The following is an 18,972-nucleotide window of genomic DNA, read 5'->3' as shown; positions in this document are numbered from 1 at the left end:
TGAACACCCAGGCAGTGAAGGACTCTCACACTCCTCATCTCTCCTGCTCTCCCCCTCTCTCTCTCCTTATCTTTGCCTCTTCGTCTTTATCAGGAACACACACACACACACACACACACCTGTGGATTGCTGGATACTGTTCACTTGACATAGCTGGAAAGATCTTTGCTAAACACCACTCCCTTTGATTTTCACAAAATACCGTATATAGATGCCATATATAGATTAAATGAAATCTGACAGCCCCTCCCACACATGTCCAGTGGATTGGATTGCGTCCAATTTCTACACTTGGAGGAAATTAAGTTTATTCTTGAAGGATAAATGGAAAATCTAATAAAGCACGACAACCTTCTCTGCCACACATCAACAGGTTCAGCCTACGGCCCAACCATATCCTTTAGGCACATGACAAAACAGAAACAGAAACGTCTCCAAATGTGAAGCATCACTGCTGTGTCCCTATCTATCCCCTTGTCCTCTCTCTGCTTGTTTTTTTTTTTTAACCACATTTCAGTTTATCCTTAAGTAAAGCTCCTTACCCAGGTCTGTCTGTCTTTACGTTCAAAAGAATATTGCATGTTGGGACACAAAGAACAAGTAAAATCTGTGCAAAAGTTAAGCAAACACAAGTAATGGGTCTCCAGAAAGGTAACAAGTGCACTGAAAAGTAAGACAGAAGAAGAGTCACAGAGGAAGCAGTTTAAATGCTACCGAAGCCTTATTTAATGTTGCAGGCTGGGACACAGCCTAAGACTCGAGAAGACCACAACTTTTGTTACACAATTTGTAAAAAGATCATGCAATTAACTTTGCGTGAACTTAATTAACCAGATTTAGACGTGGTTAACCTCTAACGGATCGCAGCAAGGACACTGCCAGTGCTCCCCGCTGTGGTTTCTCCCCCTGGACGGAAACAGAACGTTTTTAATGAAGAGGAACCCTGGAGGAACCTCCCCGTTTCCGTCTCAGTGACACGGACCCCAGACGTAAGAAACCTCACAACTCTGATCGAAGGGCTTTTAGCTCAATAGACCCGCAAACAAACACGCTGAAGACCTCGACCGCTGACTCTGACCAAAGCTACATCTCTTTAGTGAGCAGACTCATCCAGCCCTGACACCATTTTAACCCTGTCAAACTCTCCCCCTGTTCCCTCCCCCACAACCTTCAGTACAGATTCACCTCAACCTCCAACCAAGCCACCCACGCACCCAGAGACCGCTTCTGACTTTACAACCGGGGATGGGGGGGGGGGGGGGTGCGAGAACAGAGATGGGTCCGACTGCCTGACTTCATCGTTTAGCATTGCTTTCGTGGCCCTGTAAAAATAACACAGCCAAGGTGGCAAACAGGATACTGTGATGCTCCGCTGGCTGACCGTAAGCAAGCAAGAAAGTCATTGCCCCAAATCTCCAAAGTTCTGCCTCTTAATCTCCATTGCATTACAAAACATTCTGCTGCCATCATAGCCCTGTCCAGTGTGCATTTATTAATGCACAGGGTCTACAATGGAAATTATTCTCCATTGAAGTTACAGCACAGTTTTAAAGACTCAAGACTCTTTTTTAAATGGCATTTTGCTCACTCCCCTCCAGGGGCCACTGTTAGCAGTGATGTAATAAATAAGCTTTTTTTTCTTTCCCAGCTCATTAAAATAATCTCACGCAGAATCAACTGAGGGAATTTAAATAGAATCCCCTCCCATTGAAGTTCAGGGCAGCAAAAGGCTATTTAATTTATAAATCACCATGAGCATGTTTTACAGTTGTCCTTCCATATGCACTTAGTTGAAGCTTGAAATTATTTCGATCTGACCTATTTGGGGATGAGTACCAGGGAAGGTGGCACAGGACATATAAAAGAAAACAGCAGTGGACTTTTCCAGGCTTTTGTACAAAATGCCCAATCACATTGGGTGGCACAGCAAGGAGGAGGCTCCGGGTTCGAGTCTCAGGCAGCTCGCTCTGACGCTGCTCCCAACAACGGCTGGCGGTTTATTGTGCGGAACAAACAAATCGACCCACATGGCGTTTATGTAATGACCTCCAGCGACCCCAAGGGCATCCGTGCCAGAATCCCGGTGACTAAATTTGGCCCCGCCCCCCTCCGGGGTCCGGAGAGGGCGATGTGGCCCGTGTCCTAGCGGCACCGCCTGTCCCGTCACGCCAAACGCGCGTGTCACTCGCGAGTCCAGACCTCCACCCCGTGGCCCGCAGCTTCAGGCCCGAACGGAGATGCAGACGGAGCACGCAGAGCTTCATATGAGAAAGCGGGAAGAATCCCAGCGATAGAAAACACAAATATGTGCACGTCACAGCGGAGAAGCAGGGAATGATTAAAGCTGAGGATGCAGGCATATGAGTGGATGCCGTTTTAAGGGGGGGGGGCTGGTAACATGGGGGGGGTGGTAACATGGGGGGGGCTGTCAGCAAGATTTTTTAAATTCTCTTCAGAGAGAAAAATGTCTAAAAACATCAGACGTGATGAGTCACGCACTGCACAGAAGACTCCCTCCGTAGATTTGGACACAGGCTGTCAGGCTTATCATGGGAAATATTAAATGCGCTGCGTTGAAATGAGGAGCGTAATTTAAACAACTGTCAATTTCTGTTCAGACGAAATCTGAAAACATGCAATCGCGGTGTAAGTCCCTTCTGCAGTAGCAACAATGTGAAAAAATGCTGTGGTGTTTTTTCAGCAAAAGCTGAAAACCAGGACGTTTCTCTGTTTTGCTCAAACTGTCACGGCAACGGAACATTTTGTGTAAAACCATGACATGCGGTCACCCTGAGCACACACCATGTGACCGATCCAGGTGAAGCGACCAGGTGAAGCGACCAGGTGTTCTGACACTAGGTGAGGGCAAGCAGGGGAATTGTGCTGGAGCGTTTATCAGATGCCGCTCTCGAACCCCGCGCTCTCAACCGCTCTTAGAGCGTCTGCCACAGAGCAGACGAGTCAGAAACCCTCCGTGCTTAAGGAGGGGTTTGATCTGTGCCTCATCTCCAGGGGGGCCATGTCCCTGAAACGGTCTCATCACCTCACAGACACCTCACAGACACCTTACAGACACCTCACAGGCACCTCACAGACACCTCACAGGCACCTCACAGGCACCTCACAGGCACCTCACAGGCACCTCACAGGCACCTCACAGGCACCTCACAGACACCTCACAGGCACCTCACAGGCACCTCACAGACACCTCACAGACACCTCACAGGCACCTCACAGACACCTCACAGGCACCTCACAGACACCTCACAGACACCTCACAGACACCTCACAGACACCTCACAGGCACCTCACAGACACCTCACAGGCACCTCACAGGCACCTCACAGACACCTCACAGGCACCTCACAGGCACCTCACAGACACCTCACAGGCACCTCACAGGCACCTCACAGACACCTCACAGACACCTCACAGGCACCTCACAGACACCTCACAGGCACCTCACAGACACCTCACAGGCACCTCACAGACACCTCACAGACACCTCACAGACACCTCACAGGCACCTCACAGGGAAACTGAATCTAACTTCAGTTTTACTTTTTTTTTTCCCTTTCACCAAAAAAGGGCTAATTTCTTCTGACAGTATTATGTGAAAGAACTATCTTTAAAGGACCGAACCGTGTTACAGCATCGAGGAGCAGAGCCTCCAGGTGCTAAAAGCAGAGTTATGTAGCTGCGCTCAGGGAAGGAAGCTTTGCGGCTCGCTAGGATAAGAGCGCAGAGATGGGCGCACGTTCCGGTGATGCTCGGCTGACCTGTACGTGCCGCACTTTAAAAAGGGCTCGGTTTGATGCCTAACTAGTGATGGGGCTATAATTTGTTACTGCAGTCAGGCAGACACATGAATGATGAGCCATGTTGTTCTTTTTGAATGACATTTAACATTTTTGGCTTTTTACCCCAAAGGGGCTCAAATTTAAGTGCACTGAGAAAGACTTAAGTCACCCCTGATCAGGACAGTTCCAAAAAGAAAAACTTAGTGATCCCCCAGTTAGAATAGTGGTGACAACAATAATAAGGAGGAAGGAGTATATTCACGCTGTCCCTCTTTGAGGGTGAGGTGTAGGATTTTAAAGGTGTAGTTCTGTATTCTTCCCGAACTGGGGAACAGACGTGGACACGGGGCTCTGGGGGGGTGTACAGTAAACTAGAGAAATCAAAGGCAGTGACTGCCCCCCCTGCGTGTGTGCTGTCAGGACAGAAAAGGCAGAGACTGCCCCCCCTGCGTGTGTGCTGTCAGGACAGAAAAGGCAGTGACTGCCCCCCCTGCGTGTGTGTGCTGTCAGGACAGAAAAGGCAGAGACTGACCCCCCCTGTGTGTGTGCTGTCAGGACAGAAAAGGCAGTGACTGCCCCCCCCCCGCGTGTGTGCTGTCAGGACAGCACTGCAAGCAGAAATGCATTTTAAATCAAACTGCTTCCTGTTCAGCGTAGCATACGCCTTACATAACTCATCGCTTCACACCCTCTGCTCTTCTAAAGCTGGATGTCGGCTGAATCAGCCTCGGCTAAGCGCTCCAGGGTGTTGACGGCTTCGCCGGGATTTGAACATGTAAACAAGCCCGACTCCTGAGCCACTGAACCACTGAGCCACTGAACCACAGCGACTGCAGAGAAAATGGAGCGCTTGCAGTAAACAACAGCATCTCTAGGCCAGCTCCTCCCTCTGTGAGCTTCAACAGCATCTCTAGACCAGCTCCTCCCTCTGTGAGCTTCAACAGCATCTCTAGACCAGCTCCTCCCTCTGTGAGCTTCAACAGCATCTCTAGACCAGCTCCTCCCTCTGTGAGGCAGCATCTCAGGGCCAGCTCCTCCCTCTGTGAGGCAGCATCTCTAGGCCAGCACCTCCCTCTGTGAGCTTCAACAGCATCTCTAGGCCAGCTCCTCCCTCTGTGAGCTTCAACAGCATCTCTAGGCCAGCACCTCCCTCTGTGAGCTTCAACAGCATCTCTAGGCCAGCACCTCCCTCTGTGAGCTTCAACAGCATCTCTAGGCCAGCTCCTCCCTCTGTGAGCTTCAACAGCAGTTACTTATTTCTGTTGGTTACTTATTTCTATTCAAATCTTTTGGAATTGAAATAATTGTGCATTTTTGTAGTTTTAGTTATTTTGTTTCTGAGATTTAGTTTCTCTCGCTATTATGTGATAATGTTACAGGTTATTGCCTGCATCTTCACCTCCAATTAGCCCCATCTACCTGAGATCATGATTCATCAGAAGAAGAAACTGACCATCAGTTTATCGGCTAAGCACTTTCCTGGAAGTTGGGTATCAACTGTCAGGCAGATGGACTGGTGTTATCGCCTATTTATCTTCCATTTTCCAGATTCAGCCGTATTGCCGAATTGTGTTAGCGTTCTGATCCATTAGGCTGAGTGTAGCAGCTCGCACGGCTGGAGCATGTGCACTCCTCCTGCGTTAGGCTGCGTGTGCACTCCTCCGGTGCATTAGGCTGCATGTAGCGGCTGGAGCGCGTGCACTCCTCCGGTGCATTAGGCTGCGCGTGCACTCCTCCGGTGCATTAGGCTGCATGTGCACTCCTCCGGTGCATTAGGCTGCGTGTTCACTCCTCCAGTGCATTAGGCTGCGTGTGCACTCCTCCGGTGCATTAGGCTGCGTGTGCACTCCTCCGGTGCATTAGACTGCGTGTGCACTCCTCCGGTGCATTAGGCTGCGTGTAGCTGGAGCGCGTGCACTCCTCCAGTGCATTAGGCTGCGTGTGCACTCCTCCGGTGCATTAGGCTGCGCGTGCACTCCTCCAGTGCATTAGGCTGCGCGTGCACTCCTCCGGTGCATTAGGCTGCAAGCCCATAAGTGAATCGCAGAGCGAGCTGAGCCGCGTGTAACTGACGGCAGTTAGGCGGTGGGTGTTGGGCCCGGACCCAGGAAACGCTAATGCAGCGGGAGCCCCGGCTGGCTATAATTAGATAACGAGCCTAACTGAGTTTCAGACCCACGACTTCCCTTCCCTCAGCCCCTTCTCCAGCCGGCCCTCCGGGGAAGTCTGCGCTCTCCTGGTATATCGCTGTTTTAGTCTTCCCATATTGAGCTGATATTTGATCCCTTTACCGAGGCTCTGGTGTTTGTTCAGCAACCTTCCTAATGTTCCTCATATTAATCTCTGCAAAATGGCTGGCCAAGATGCCTCAATCTCTCTGTCTCAGTCTGTCTGTCTCTCACTCCCTCTCTTTATCTTTCTTTCTCTCGGCTCTCTCTCTCTCTCCCTCTCTCTCTGTCTCTCTCATTCCCCTTCTCTCCCTCTCTGTCCCGCTCCCCCCCCTCCTCTTTGTTTGGTCCTGAAATGTGTGTAAGATAGAGGCACTTAGGTTATCTCTCTTAAAGACAGTAGAGTGACCCTGGCCAGTCAAGGCTATGATTCAGGAGCAGGGTGAGATGGGAATCCTGTAATATTTAGGGCTGGCTCTCCCATCAGTCACACGGGGTTAGGGGTGAACGGCCCCTCCTGGGATCAATACTCCCAGTCCCTGTGTCATAAAACGAGAAGAATCAGAGAGTGTGGGAAAGAGGTGGGGGGCTGGGAGGGAGAGAGCTCTGACTGAACATCCCTGTTGTTCTGCTGAGTGGTTATTCAGCTCTGACACACTTCAGGATTGATAGTGATTCCACCCTGATGCACTGTCTTTAAGAGGATTTAATGTGGGGTTATATGAAGTATAAGAAAGGTGAGTCTCTCTCTTATAGTTCACCCTGTGTAAGAGAGGCCAGATATATGTTTTCCAGCCGTTTGAGACGCAGGCAGTGTGCGGGATCCCGGGAGCCTGGGATCGGGATGTAGAGCGTGTTCGTTCAGTGTGACGTGCTGCACGAATGACTAAAGCATGACTACGGACTCATCACCACTGCTGGGGCTCGATAGCATTCAGCACTCGACACCCGCCCAGGGAGAACCGGGGACATGTCCCCTACCCAGCATGCCCTGCTCCTGCCACACGGACGCCCGCTGCGTATGAAGTCACGGGAGACGTCAGCTCCGTGTAGACAGAGGCCTGGACACCATCTTCTCTCCGAGGAGCGCTACGCTGCGAGTCGCTAACTTAGCATTGTCCACTGAGCCTCCTCCCATCACCCACTGAGCCACCTCCCATCGTCCACCCTCCCCCCCCCCCCGAGGAGGCTGTTCCGCAGAGCCAGCTGGTAGGCCTCCCTCGCCTGAGCACTTTCCGTTATTCTGTGCATCTGTCGCCTAGTTTCCATATCGCCACACAACCCCTCTGCTTCTGAGGCCAGTATACTGAGATGCCTCTCGATCCTGTTTAATAGGTCAGTAGAACTTTAAATCCAAGCCTGATATATAAAATTCTGCATATTTATGAGAAAAGGTGACGAGGTTTAAGTCTGTGTTATAACCAAGGGATGAGGATATACATGCACCCATCACATGTGCACTTGTCAGAATGCTGCTGAGAAACAGCGATGGGTTTTTTTAAAGGTGGCAGAGAGAGGATCACACAGGAATCCTACCTGCTGCCTGTGACTATCCTGGACAGCCCACCACTCTTTCATTTTAAATGGAAAATGAATAAATGATTGCTCTCTATGTTTTATTGAAAATGTGCTGCTGCTGTTGCACTCAGACCCTGATAGACCCTGGATCACAGCACTCCCCACCATGTGGGCCATTTCTGTTATTCCTAAATTTTATTTTTATTTTATTTTGTCCTCTTTTAATTAGTACAGCACAATACTGCCTCAATCCAAATCCCATTTTTACCCTGGCTTGCATGGCGTGGCTGAATCATCCAAAAAATAAGGCCACTGCCATTGGATGTTTTTTTGTAGTTGTTATTTTTTTGACTAATGCCACCTCATTTGCCCTACAATTGGCTTAAAAATGTGTGTGTGTGTGTGTGTGTGTGTATACTCCCTTTCTGCTTTATGGTAGTGTGGTGTGACTTTAAAATTTTCAAATACTCCAAATAAGGCTTTAAAATGGTGTTCCATTTTAAAGCTCCTTTTAAATCCAATAAGCTCAGAGGTTTTAATAATTCCCTCTCATTGGCTTTGTTCAGTTCTTTATTTTGTATGGGTGCCATTAATTCAATTAGAGAGAGCATTTTGGGTTAAATGTGACAGTGATTGAAATCCACTGTCGATATCCTTTCCAGCAGTGAAACAAAGCGGCTTTAGCTTTTAATCCTCTAGAATGGATCCAGAGGTCATCTCTCCAGAAAATTCCTCACGATACAGAAGATGGCAGCCTGTGAGTTATGTTCAGCTAGGGATGCCAGTGTGGCAGTCTGCCACTCAACCAAGTCAGCAGGAACTCCACATCCTCGCTGCTGGGGTCAGGGAGTTTCTCCATCCCATCTCCAAACAGGAAATGACAAAAGCATTACTCCTGGAAGTGCTGAGACCCTTACACCTCTGTTGTACCTTGGCAGTGAATCGGCTCACATTTGGATCAAGAAGAGCAGCCCTGGAGCATGAAAGTGGAAGTTCTGATGAGAACATGACCTTCTACTGCTGTGCATGCTGGGATACTGGCTGACCTCTCAAAGGAATTCTTCGGTCAGGGAGGGCAGTCACAGGATTTCTCTATGCTGACCAGCTAGTCAGCTTGGTCAGCCTACCAGCGAAAGTTCTGTCTCTGTTGTTGTTGAAGCTCAAAGTGTTCAGATTTGTTGGCTCATTATGAATATTCATGAAGGTGCAGAAAAAGCATCCAAAGGTGGCACAGCAGCGCATACAGCATCAGAACCTCTGGTTACATCGGCGCAGGTCAAACTGAACACAGGAAACTGCAGAAGAGTTCAGCTGTGAAACGTCCAACCTCACACTGATGAGCTTCAGGGAGAGGGTTACTAACGTCCCTGAAGGGCTTCCGGTACACCCCGACCAGGTAAAGATGCTCCTGCTGTGTGTGTTTCTTTTTTACTCAACAGGTGTGATAAATGGGGAAACGTGGGAACCAATCAGGGAGCTGTGGTTAAAACCCACCTGTTTAAATAGCAACAGCGTTTTAAAAAGCTTTTAATTTGTACAACATGCACCCGTGTGTAAACGGCCAGTCTTGCCAAAGCCGGATGGTAACAAAGGATCTAGCAATTACTGAAGGCACAACCCCAGATCTGTGGCAGTCCATTAGAACATTCTCTTTTCCATTAGAACATTCCCTCTTTCACATTCGACTCCCACAGAGGTTATTTGCATCTCATTTCGTCGTCCGCGGCAGATCCATTAACCTGACTGTCTGATCGGCAGAAGCCGTCAGAGAAGCTCACTGGCGATGGTTCCTGGTAATCTTGTGTCCTGAATGCCATTAGATGGCTTAACCTCTTAAACTGTGGAAGGCGACCGAAAACTTCTGAATTATTTAGTGATGACCTTGAGGCGAGGGGAAGGGCGGGTATTCAGAGGGGCTGAGCGGCACAGCTGTGCGGAACATTCCAGTGACTCAGGCTGACCGCCCTGTTCTGTCCACAGCACCTCACACAGCCTCAGTCACACTAACACCAAAACAATAACAATAAAATACCTTTAAATCATCAGTATGAGCCCATGACTGGCAGCTGACACACAACACCACTGGGAGGTCACACGATGACTGACTGGGGAGTTACCTGTGGCAGGTACAGCAGGTGTGTGCATCTGTATTCATCCTCTCCATCCTCTTTGGCCGACCGCGTGCTTCCCCTGACAAGCAAGTGGACACAAAATGAGAGTTGAGTGGCAGGTGAAATTAAATATAAAACATTCTCTGATGTGACAATCAACATTACCGCAAGCATGTGTCTTTAGGGTGATTATTTCAAGTGTGACAGGGTCACATAAATCGGCCTCAAAGTGATCCTGATGGGAGAGGGCCTACTTGGTTATATCTGGAGTCTAGTCTAGAACTGCCTCCACAGTATGTGCAGTTTATACTGTTTGCATTTGCCCATGCATCTTAGCTTATCATTTGGATACATAAGGAGTTATTTTGGAAAGGTCAGGAAGGTTATCTGCTTAATCACACTTTGTGAAATAAATGCTCAGCCCGTTCGTGAGTGCCGTAGTCAACACAAATCACACAAACTACGCAGACGACACAGAAGTAAAAAAAAAACAGCCTTCAGACAGAGAACAGCTTTAACGGAGCTGGCCTAGCCCCTTCCCAGCTGGAGCATGCCTCAGTGCAGTAGGAGAACAGCGCTGGAGGAACTGACCCTGAAACAGCTCCTCCTCTAGTTACTCTGAGGCTCTGTGAGTGAGGAGGCCCTGGAGGAACTGACCTGAGATCAGTCCTGCCAGCCCACTCTGAGGCTCTGTGAGTGAGGAGGCTCTGGAGGAACTGACCTGAGATCAGTCCTGCAAGCTCACTCTGAGGCTCTGTGAGTGAGGAGGCCCTGGAGGAACTGACCTGAGATCAGTCCTACCAGCCCACTCTGAGGCTCTGTGAGTGAGGAGGCCCTGGAGGAACTGACCTGAGATCAGTCCTACCAGCCCACTCTGAGGCTCTGTGAGTGAGGAGGCCCTGGAGGAACTGACCTGAGATCAGCTCCAGCAGCCCACTCTGAGGCTCTGTGAGTGAGGAGGCTCTGGAGGAACTGACCTGAGATCAGCCCTGCCAGCCCACTCTGAGGCTGAGGACAGAGCGCCTCGTTGCAGAAGCTCCACCGAGGGGACCCGCGGCACACGGTCCGCAGATCCAGCGTTGAGTCTCGTGTTGAGTCTCGCGTTGAGTCACGCGTTGAGTCTTGTGTTAAATACGATGCGCAAGGCTGACTCGGCAATCTGCAGCCGAGGTGTCTGTCCTGCGTTTACCAGCCTTTTAGCATCTCTTTAAGCGCCTGGGGGACTGACAAAAAACACAGTGTTTGTTTTTATCTGCTCATGGCAAACTATGTTGACCCAGTTGTTCTGAAAGTCTATAAATGGTTGCCAGGGGTGACATCAGAGACAGGATACCCTCCATCTGTGGCCTTCCCTTCCTGCTCTGGGCCACAGGAAGTGCTCTCCCCCCCAGACACACTGCTGAGGAAGCTCTGAACTTTCATCTTTTTCTAAATTCTATTTTTATTCTTTTTACTGCTGAAACAAAAAATTGTCTTTCTATTTCTGAGTCATTCCGAGAGACTAGGGGGACTGTCCATTACATAGTGCCCGGGCTGCGTCCAGGTCAGGTGGCAAATGGGCTCTTCAGCTGATGTTTAATGTTTTTAAACCTGATCAATTCTCTCTCAGCCTTTCTGACTCCCGGTTTGAAAGCACTTCATTAATAACCCAGCAGATTACCTGCTGGGGACTGGCTTAGGGATCAAATGAAGTCAGACACAAATGTGTGTGTGCGCACACACACAGAAATACACATGCACATGCACAGAAAAACACACACACACACACACACACACACACAAAAGCAGTGGGGCCCACACATGGGGACCAGGTCCTTAGATTTCATCTGCAGCACCTAGTTTCCTATTTGTGCTTGTCCTGTATGTGTGTGTGTGTGTGTGTGTGTCTGTCTGTGTGACCTCTAGCCTAACACTAAACAAGCCTTTTTCTCAATACAAAACGGCTTGCCAAGTCTATTTTGGATGATGTTCTTTTTTTTATTTTTAATTGTCCGACGTATCTTATGAGGGGACGGGGGGGGGGGGGTGGCTGGGGGTCACAGTAAACAGAATTTTGGGGTGTGAGGCAGCTATGCCACAGACTACGCCAGACGGTCTTCCCAGTTTTGGGTGATTTCTGAACTTACCAAACTTTATTTTCGCAGGAAGAACGGCTTTAAAAAGCGTTTAATTGTTAGCCACAGGTAGGAATAAACGCTGATTGGATCCCCGCCCCAGAGGGTTTGTTTAACAGCGACGCACCTGGGAGAGGAGGCCCTGGGGTGTGGAATGACTTCCTCTGCAGATGATGATGCTCTTATCGGGTGTTTCCATGGCGATTCCAAAAGGAAATCGCCGAGGAGCATTTATAGCCCACAGTGTATAAACGGTATCGTGTGTGAACAGGTGCAAAAGCACAGAAGAAACTCAGTTAAAAAAGGAATACCTTGTAATTACACATGTATTATGAATGGTTTTTAGACTGCACATGTGTTATTATGCTTGTTTATGTATTGCCTATGTTCAGCATTGTAATATTATGCTAAGTGTAGTTTTTAGTAGTGTTAAGGAAACATTACTGGCTATCAAACTGTCCACCAGCTGTGACATCAAAGCAAGGCACTTAACCAGATGGCCAGTGAGTGGGGAGCAACACAAACACATTCATCACAGATATCTGTCTGAGGCGCACCTCCACACTCAATCCTATTCACAGGCTTGCAAAGGAGCCATTTAGCATGGAGCAGGAGCCAGGCTGCTGAAGACAGACGTGGCCAAGATGCCAACTCCCTCATCAGAGTTCTGACAGAGGATCTGGCGTTGGGGATGAGCCGCCAGCTTCTCGTCCAATAAGCTGCTTAGAAACCGAATGATTTATGGCTTATTTACACTAATTAGCAGGAGTTACTGCTGTTCTGAGTATAATGGGTGGCATGTTTCTCTGCTCTGTGTGAAAGTGTCGTTGGCCAGCACTCAGTTCTTCTCAGACTGGTCAGGATCTAGCGTAGTCCATCAGCAATTAGCATCCATATAATTTACAATTTCCTGAACTTTGTTCATGCGTATGCAGGAGCACAAGATCCTGACATCACAACAGGGAGCGCACCCTGACCCAGCATCCCCCCTGACCCAGCATCCTCTGCTTCATCCTTACAGCATTTCCCAGCATCCTCTGCTTCATCCTTATAGCATTTCCCAGCATCCTCTGCTTTACCTGACTGCATTTCCCAGCAGACAGCAGTCATCAGTATCCAGGCTCATTATCAGGCAGCTCCTGACCACAGGAAAGCAAAGATCATGCTGTGGTACCAAGAACAGTGACTCACGGCAGGGATGCTTAATGAACCGAACAAGCCCTAAAGTCTCGCGTTTAATCACATTTCTCAGCACCAAGCTGCCATACTCTCATCCCAAACACTCAGTGGTAAATTAACAAGCGTCCAACATTGAAGGCGGTTACTGACAGTCTCATGCTACCCTCTCATTCCTTCCCTTAGTTTAGGCCATCAGTCCAATTCCAATCTGCCCGATAAAGACACAGCTCCTCAATCACAGGAGACCATTGTAGTTCCTGTAAGTTTAAATTTAACTCCATAAAATGTTATTTTTTCAGGAATATCATAACATCAGATGCAATAAAATGACCAGCTTATTTTTTCGGTTGTTTACCAATTGAAAAAGTGTGTGTGTGTATACAGTACATATACAAAAAATATGTTGGTACAGTACATCATTATAGATTTTACTGTAGCACAAGATGGGAAAAATTAGTTTGAACACTTCATATTAAATAAGACGTTTCATATTAAAACAATATGTCTATTTAATAAGAATAAAAACATGGCTGTAGACCTGGACAACGACACACTGAAGGACGACAATCTTATCCTTTCCTCAATAAAACATTTTTCCAGTGTTTTTGGTGCATTTAAGTAAAAACCCGTGTACCTGGCAGTCCACTACACATTGATTTGTTCATGATAAGAGCACGCATTGCTTTCGCACCAGAAATGCCAGCATGCATACTCTTTTATTCCTCTAGCTTCTGCATTAACTTGATTCTCTGTGGTGTCCTTTTTCTTTTTTGTCACTTTTCTCTTTTCTTGTTTCATAGAAATATGGAGTCTTAGAACACAAATAAGCTTTTAGAAACCTGAATGGAGAAACGAACGAGGTAAGAGAAGAGCAGAGAGTGGTACCTGGTGCGGATGCGGAGAGAGAGGCAAACTGCATTATCCTCCTGAATTATTCGCACCCTGATGTGATCTGACACCCCGTCCCGGGCCAGCCTGCCTCGGCCATTACGGGGAGCACAGGAAGGGGCTCTCTCCCGCCCCTCACCTCACCCTGATATTCTCTGCATCCGCTCCTGTCAGCACCTCCACCGTGGGGCTGCGTAACTGTCCTAATGTTTCAGAGAGAAGAGGAGGGAGAGACGGAGAGAGTCAACAGGCCGTTCACCACACCTCCTGACCAGCCTCCTGTTATGAGAAAGCAGCAGATTCTTTCCTTACGCAATGAACCCAAGATCCTCTTCGGTTTAACATGAGCCGTGGGTCAATCCCATGGGTCATTTTTAAACACTTACCTATTTAGCAGAAAGGGAGAGGGGTGGCACTGCTTGAGCTGAAGGTGTTAGGATTGCTAAAATGGTCCTTTCACACCTGGCAGTCTAACTATGAACAATATCAACAACTACAACATGTCTGGGTTTCCCTCTTAAAGAATTCCATTCACCTTATCTTCCAGAAAACCAGGTCTTCACACGGGTTTCTCCCAGACGCAGTGAGCTTCTCAAAACCCACTCACCAGCACCCTCCTCGGGACGTCCCACCCCGGGTTTGGAACAGGGTGCTTAAACGGGGTGCTTGATGAACGACTCCCTTGCAGGTGTGTCCACTAGGTGCTTGTTAACTTGGTGTGGCGCCCCCTGCTGCAGGCACCATGCACCAACACAGAGTCCTTCCCAGACCGGGCCTCTCACTGTGTTACTGCAGCGTTCTGTTTGCCCCTCCGGCGCACTGGGCGAGAGCTGGGGATCGTCCTGCACACTCACAGGCAGGATGCTGTCCGCTGGCCAGGGCTGGCTGGGGTTCCATTGGCTCAGGCTGTTGCCGGGGTAACCTCAGACACCCTGGCCGGCTGGGGCACTTCCTGTAGCGGGAAGAGGCCAGCTGGGTCCCGCGGTCTCCTGGTTACGGTCTGATAAAGCTCCTGGCTGAACCCTGCCGAGCCTGGGCTACAGGCATGTGGGTGGGCGGGGCCTCTACCAGCTGCGTAGAGCGTTCAGGCGTGACTGGCGCTCTGGCGCTCTGAGTGTTGGCACAGCACAGAGGGGCACACACCAGGAGAGGGAGTGCCAAGTCACCGTGGTGACGGACCGCCGGGTAAGCTGGGTAAACAGAGCACTGCTGGATCAGCTCTGTGGATGACACTGTAAGACCAGACCTGTGCACCTCTAACTATGGTTACACATGACCGTAACATCAAGCCACCCCCACCATAAAAAAGGAAAAAGATTTACACCACATTGAGCAAGGCTAACACTATACAAAACACAATTGTATATGAACTTTTCAGCTTTTTTTTTTTAGTTGTGAGTACACTTGGCTGTGTGTCATGTTGTGAGTACACTTGGCTGTGTGTCACGTTGTGTGTACTCTTGGCTGTGTGTCATGTTGTGTGTACTCTTGGCTGTGTGTCATGTTGTGAGTACTCTTGGCTGTGTGTCACGTTGTGTGTACTCTTGGCTGTGTGTCATGTTGTGAGTACTCTTGGCTGTGTGTCATGTTGTGTTAAGGGTCAGACAATCTCTCCATCAGTCAGTCCCTCCTTCCTTTCCTCTACCCAAAGATTATATTAAATTGTTAAATAATTTAATTTATTACTTTCTTCTTTTCTTTCTCCTCATTTCCAAATTCAAGAGACTCCCACGATATTATTGGATGTATTATTATTTGATTCCAGGGAAGGAAAGTTCAATTCAGGCGTTTATTAAAATTCAGAGATCTGCCTGTAAGAGCTAATGGCACTTTCAGAACTCACTGAGTGCAGCCACTACACAAAGCCAATTCAGTTTGCTTTGTTACTTCATAAAAACTGAATGCATGTTTTTATGAAGACCTAAAACTTACTTTAAATGCTTTTTAACAGAGGAGTGTTTGTTGTGCGTTATAACTTCTGCATAATTAATCTTCAAACACTTCCCCAGAAGAGCAGAGTTGCAATTGGCTGTTAAAAACACCGTTAAACTTCTGCAGTGTTTACACAGCGCTGGGCCCCACACAGAACTACACAGCGCAGGGCCCCACGCAGAACTACACAGCGCTGGGCCCCACGCAGAACTACACAGCGCTGGGCCCCACACAGAACTACACAGCGCTGGGCCCCACACAGAACTACACAGCGCTGGGCCCCACACAGAACTACACAGCGCTGGGCCCCACGCAGAACTACACAGCGCTGGGCCCCACACAGAACTACACAGCGCTGGGCCCCACACAGAACTACACAGCGCTGGGCCCCACACAGAACTACACAGCGCTGGGCCCCACACAGAACTACACAGCGCTGGGCTCCACACAGAACTACACAGCGCTGGGCCCCACACAGAACTACACAGCACTGGGCCCCACGCAGAACTACACAGCGCTGGGCCCCATACAGCGCTGGGCCCCACGCAGAACTACACAGCGCTGGGCCCCACACAGAACTACACAGCGCTGGGCCCCACACAGAACTACACAGCGCTGGGCCCCATGCAGAACTACACAGCGCTGGGCCCCACACAGAACTACACAGCGCTGGGCCCCACACAGAACTACACAGCGCTGGGCCCCACACAGAACTACACAGCGCTGGGCCCCACGCAGAACTACACAGCGCTGGGCCCCACACAGAACTACACAGCGCTGGGCCCAATACATAACTACACAGCGCTGGGCCCCACACAGAACTACACAGCGCTGGGCCCCACACAGAACTACACAGCGCTGGGCCCCATGCAGAACTACACAGCGCTGGGCCCCACACAGAACTACACAGCGCTGGGCCCCACACAGAACTACACAGCGCTGGGCCCCATGCAGAACTACACAGCGCTGGGCCCCACGCAGAACTACACAGCGCTGGGCCCAATACATAACTACACAGCGCTGGGCCCCACACAGAACTACACAGCGCAGGGCCCCACACAGAACTACACAGCGCTGGGCCCCACGCAGAACTACACAGCGCTGGGCCCCACGCAGAACTACACAGCGCTGGGCCCCACGCAGAACTACACAGCGCTGGGCCCCACGCAGAACTACACAGCGCTGGGCCCCATACAGCGCTGGGCCCCACGCAGAACTACACAGCGCTGGGCCCCACACAGAACTACACAGCGCTGGGCCCCACACAGAACTACACAGCGCTGGGCCCAATACATAACTACACAGCGCTGGGCCCCATGCAGAACTACACAGCACTGGGCCCCATGCAGAACTACACAGCGCTGGGCCCCACACAGAACTACACAGCGCTGGGCCCCACGCAGAACTACACAGCACTGGGCCCCACACAGAACTACACAGCGCTGGAACAAAGGCCCGGTCGACTCCCAGGGAAATGTGGGGCTACGCAATAGTTACTTTTTTTTTTTTTTTAAGGATGCAACGGGGGGGGGGGGGGGGGGGGGGGACAAACAGAGAGAGAGAGAGACAGAGAAAGTCTGTCGGTTACGCTGGACACAGGAAGTCTGTTTGTTTCAGCGGTGCAAGTAGAAACCTTCGGGGAGCACAAGTATTACCAGCACTCAGAGCAGATAATGGGACACCCATCCAAATCATCTCTTCAAAATCTTGCACTGAGGCACTTTTAAGATTCATTTATCTGCCATGTGATGCATCCAAACTGAACCACGGAACGAGGCCTAAGTGCTTCTGTAATGGATACATTCATTATTCAATCACACTGGTAACTACCAGCCAGCACCCCACTGCCAGTATGAATGCAAATAAATAAATAAATATATGTACAGCACATGCTCTGAAACCACAGCCAGGGAGCCTAGGTGAGTCTGGAGTGACATCTGCTGGTGACAAGAGGCATTGCATGCAAATGGAAAGGACACTCAGAGAGCTCAAACGTCAGATCTGGGAAAGGCAGACCGTTTCAAACAGAGCCTTAGAACTTTACACACAACAGGTCTTTTATACGCACTCATAGATTAGTGGTCTTTCGTCACTTTCTATAATTTATTTTGAATCAGACTCCTGTTACGCATTTAAATGCCCGCTGTTGCACAGTCTCACCACCAGGGGGCTGTACACTCGCACTGCAAACTGCAATGGAATACAAATGAACAGGGACAACGGTGGAAGTGTACATTATACATTTATTACTGAACCACCCTCTCAAATCCAGAAAACTGGGCACAGGGATTAAAAATAAAAATTCATTGCACTACTTAGTAAAGCATTACTGGTAATAACTCTCATAAAAAATGTACAAATGTCTGTTAAAAATTTTTATATCAAGCCTTCAAATGATTTTGGTTACAGTTATCATACATGTGAACCTACAACATCATGTTAATTGATACCGTTGTGTATATTTAATAGAACAAAATAAAAATAACAACAAAAAAGAACTCAAATTCAGAAGCTCTTGTATTGGTTTAGCAAATTCTGAAAATACATAAATAGTAAAAATGAGGTAACTGCAAGTGTACCAAGCAGGGGAGGAAAAAATAAACACACCAGATAATGATCCTAAAATAAGGAGAACCCAGACGGGCCGGTGGAACCCGGGTTTTGGGACGGGTAACAGGCTCGGCTATCGCTGGAGACGAGGAGAAGGCCTCTCTTTTTAAGACACTGCAGGCTCCGGGCGGAAAAATTGTTTATTCTAGTTATTCAGCGGGAAAACGGATGGATGGGAGCAGGAGGCTGTGGGGGGGGGGGGGCAGTGGCTGTGTGTGTCAGGGGGGTTAGGGTTGGGGGGGGGGTGGGGGCAGTGGCTGTGTGTGTCGGGGGGGTTAGCGTTGGGGGTGGGGGGGTACGAGAAGAGGGATGAAAGAGAATGGGAGTCAGGCTGAAGATTTCGGGTGAAAATGTGGAACTTTGGGATTGACGCATGATTTCAGCACCCTGAACCTGAAACACAGCGGGGGGGGAGGGGGACCCCACAACTGAGACTCCCCAGTTTCAGCCAAGACCCAAATCTCTCTGCTGACCTCAGTGCACACACACAGGCACACGCACACACTCACGCACACAGGCGCACACACACAGGTACACACACGCATAGGCGCGCACACACACTCATGCATACAGACAGGCACGCACTCACACACACACGTACGTGCACGCACACATGCACGCGCACACCACACCCTCGAGCTCACTACTACAG

The sequence above is a fragment of the Anguilla anguilla genome, chromosome 5 (genome assembly GCF_013347855.1).
Source record: "Anguilla anguilla isolate fAngAng1 chromosome 5, fAngAng1.pri, whole genome shotgun sequence".
In the NCBI taxonomy this organism is placed as follows: Eukaryota; Metazoa; Chordata; class Actinopteri; order Anguilliformes; family Anguillidae; genus Anguilla; species Anguilla anguilla.
Note: the sequence above shows the minus strand (reverse complement) of the source record.